Source organism: Cryptomeria japonica, unplaced genomic scaffold (genome assembly GCF_030272615.1).
Source record: "Cryptomeria japonica unplaced genomic scaffold, Sugi_1.0 HiC_scaffold_51, whole genome shotgun sequence".
NCBI lineage: Eukaryota > Viridiplantae > Streptophyta > Pinopsida > Cupressales > Cupressaceae > Cryptomeria > Cryptomeria japonica.
Genome location: NW_026728873.1, coordinates 573,324 through 577,500, shown reverse-complemented (window position 1 = coordinate 577,500; position 4,177 = coordinate 573,324).

The window sequence follows — 4,177 nt, the reverse complement described above, 5'->3', positions numbered from 1 at the left end:
GAGTAAGGCCACTCAGAGACATCCATTTCCCAGGTATATGCCCCCTACGCACTTTTGGTGGCGCAACTCGCACGAACAGTCCCACCTCGACCCCGTAAACAAGCTTTTTTGCCTCGAAGAGTTCGTCGGAGACGAAGAAGCAACCTTCAGTGCAAACGTAGCACTCTTTTGTGCAACCGCCCAAACAACGCCCCCTCTACCCTCTGTCGAAACACTCGGCATTGCTGCTCCCTAAGGTGAGCTTCTCCTCATAGGCAATTCCGCTCTTATCCGGTCACGTTTGTGTGCCCGAATTTCGCAAGGCAACCTCCATGGGACATGGAAAAGACTCGAGAAGAGAGCTCGCTCACGGGAGAGAGAAGCCAAGGAGACCACGAGAGTGCTGAGAGTGGGACAGCGCTGAATAGGCGGGAGAAGCCTGCGCGTATAAACGGAGATATATATCCAATTGCAACGAAGGAACGTGCCAAAGATCGAGAACAATGGCAGAAATGCTAGTAACGTGCACTTCGGGACCAACGCATCACCGGAAGACAACCGCCAAACATCGAAAGAGTCGCGATGCTCCGCAACCTACGTGCAAAGCGGTCGCACACCGGGTAAGGGAGTGAGAGCCCCAAACATAGCTGGGCGAGGCGCTCACTCCGCTCTTTAATATCTCGTTAATACCGCCAAGGAAATGGCACAAGCACACACACACAAGCATCCTCGGAAGAGGACAGTTCGAGTGACAGGTCAAATCCAAGAGTTCCGAAGACTACCTCCAGGAACAATCGGGAACAAGACCGATTACAAGTCGTCGAGTCTGTTACTGGGCGAACACGAGATGCGCACAGGAAATCGATCAGCCCTCACAATGGCCCAAGGCCAGAGATCGGACTGCTATGATTTACCCCAACAATCATCGTGCCACTCTTCGCAGAGAGGTGATAGACGCCAACGAGCCCGCGCATAGCAATCGAGGTGTAAAAAGGGCGTTGAAGGCAGGAAGCCTGGACGAAAGAGGCTACGAGGTCACCTCGAAGCGGTCTAAGAATCGGGCGCACTTGGGGCGACTACCAGTGCCAACCCCTTATCCCGCGGTGCGTCCGACACACAGAAATTTCCAAGGCGGCCAAGGAGCCTCCCCGCATAGCAATCGGGGTGTGAGGTTACGGATGCAGCATTGATAGCAATCGAGGTGTGAGGCGAAGGATGCAGAAGTGAGAGCCGAGGGATGTAGCAGAGATAGCAATCGGGGTGTGTGATGCAGAAGAGATAGCAATCGAGGTGTGCGGTGGGAAGGGCCCAGCAGCCAGAATGCATGAAGCGACGGATGAAGCAGTGATGACAACCGGGCTGTGAGGAGAGGAGGGATGCAGCCAAGAAAGCAATCAGGGCTCGAGGCAAGGGATGCATCAAGGATAGCAATCATGTTGTGAGGCGAGATTCCAAAGGCTAAACGTGAGAGGCTGCAGGGTCGACTCAGAGAGGTCTATGCATGTGAGAGGCTGAAAGCAAGGTCGACTCGGAGCGGTCTATGCATCGGGCGCGCTTGGGGCGACTACCAGTGCCAACCCCTTATCCCGCGACGCGTCCGACAAAGAGAACGTTCCAAGGCGGCAGAGGAGGTTACCAGCCGAAGGATGCAGTAGCAATAACAGGTATAGTTCCGCGGCGGCCGAGAAGACTCACCGCATAGGAATCGGGATGCGAGGCGAGGGATGCGGCGGGAAGGCCCCGACGGCTAAACGGAAGAGGCTGCAGGGCCGCCTCGGAATGGTCCAAGCATCGGATGCGATTGGGACGACTACCAGTGCCAACCCCTTATCCCGCGATGCGTCCGATACACAGATAGTTCCAAGGCGGCCGAGGAGCCTCACCGCATATCAATCGGGGTGCGAGGCGAGGGATGGGGCGGGAAGGCCCCAACGGCTAGACGGAAGAGGCTTCAGGGCCACCTCGGAATGGTCCAAGCATCGGACGCGCTTGGGGCGACTGCCAGTGCCAACCCCTTATCCCGCGATGCGTCCGATACACAGATGGTTCCAAGGCGGCCGAGGAGCCTCACCGCATAGCAATCGGGGGTGCGAGGCGAGGGATGGGGCGGGAAGGCCCCAACGGCTAGACGGAAGAGGCTTCAGGGCCGCCTAGGAATGGTCCAAGCATCGGACACGCTTGGGGCGACTACCAGTGACAGCCCCCTATCCCGCGATGCGTCCGATACGAAGATGGTTCCAAGGCGGCCGAGGAGCCTCACCGCATAGCAATCGGGGTGCGAGGTGGGGGATGCGGCGAGATGGCCCCAACGGCTAGACGGAAGAGGCCACAGGGCCGCGTCGGAATAGTCCAAGCATCGGACGCGCTTGGGGCGACTACCAGTGACAACCCCTTATCCCGCGATGCGTCCGATACGAAGATAGTTCCAAGGCGGCCGAGGAGCCTCACCGCATAGCAATCGGGGTGCGAGGTGGGGGATGCGGCGAGATGGCCCCAACGGCTAGACGGAAGAGGCTGCAGGGCCGCCTCGGAATAGTCCAAGCATCGGACGCGCTTGGGGCCACTACCAGTGACAACCCCTTATCCCGCGATGCGTCCGATACGAAGATAGTTCCAAGGCGGCCGAAGAGCCTCACCGCATAGCAATCGGGGTGCGAGGTGGGGGATGCGGCGAGATGGCCCCAACGGCTAGACGGAAGAGGCCACAGGGCCGCCTCGGAATAGTCCAAGCATCGGACGCGCTTGGGGCGACTACCAGTGACAACCCCTTATCCCGCGATGCGTCCGATACGAAGATAGTTCCCAGGCGGCCGAGGAGCCTCACCGCATAGCAATCGGGGTGCGAGGCGAGGGATGCGGCGAGATGGCCCCAAAGGCTAGACGGAAGAGGCTGCAGGGCTGCCTCGGAATAGTCCAAGCATCGGACGCGCTTGGGGCGACTACCACTGCCAACCCCTTATCCCGCGATGCGTCCGATACACAGATAGTTCCGAGGCGGCCGAGGAGGTGGGGGATGCAGCGAGATGGCCCCAACGGCTAGACGGAAGAGGCTGCAGGGCCGCCTCGGAATAGTCCAAGCATCGGACGCGCTTGGGGCGACTACCAGTGACAACCCCTTATCCCGCGATGCGTCCGATACACAGATAGTTCCGAGGCGGCCAAGGAGCCTCACCGCATAGCAATCGTGGTGCGAGGTGGGGGATGCGGCGAGATGGCCCCAACGGCTAGACGGAAGAGGCTGCAGGGCCGCCTCGGAATGGTCCAAGCATCGGATGCGCTTGGGGCGACTACCACTGCCAACCCCTTATCCCGCGATGCGTCCGATACACAGATAGTTCCAAGGCGGCCGAGGAGCCTCACAGCATAGCAATCAGGGTGCGAGGCGAGGGATGCGGCGAGAAAGCCCCAACGGCTAGAGGGAAGAGGCTTCAGGTCCGCCTCGGAATGGTCCAAGCATCGGACGCGCTTGGGGCGACTACCAGTGACAACCCCTTATCCCGCGACGCGTCCGATACACAGATAGTTCCAAGGCGGCCGAGGAGCCTCACCGCATAGCAATCGGGGTGCGAGGCGAGGGATGCGGCGAGAAGGACCCAACGGCTACACGGAAGAGGCTTCGGGGCCGCCTCGGAATGGTCCAAGCATCGGACGCGCTTGGGGCGACTACCAGTGACAACCCCTTATCCCACGACGCGTCCGATACATAGATAGTTCCAAGGCGGCCGAGGAGCCTCACCGCATAGCAATCGGGGTGCGAGGCGAGGGATGCGGCGAGAACGACCCAACGGCTACACGGAAGAGGCTTCGGGGCCGCCTCGGAATGGTCCAAGCATCGGACGCGCTTGGGGCGACTACCAGTGACAACCCCTTATCCCGCGACGCGTCCGATACACAGATAGTTCCAAGGCGGCCGAGGAGCCTCACCGCATAGCAATCGGGGTGCGAGGCGAGGGATGCGGCGAGAAGGACCCAACGGCTAGACGGAAGAGGCTTCGGGTCCGCCTCGGAATGGTCCAAGCATCGGACGCGCTTGGGGCGACTACCAGTGACAACCCCTTATCCCGCGACGCGTCCGATACACAGATAGTTCCAAGGCGGCCGAGGAGCCTCACCGCATAGCAATCGGGGTGTGAGGCGAGGGATGCGGCGAGAAGGACCCAACGGCTAGACGGAAGAGGCTTCGGGTCCGCCTCGGAAT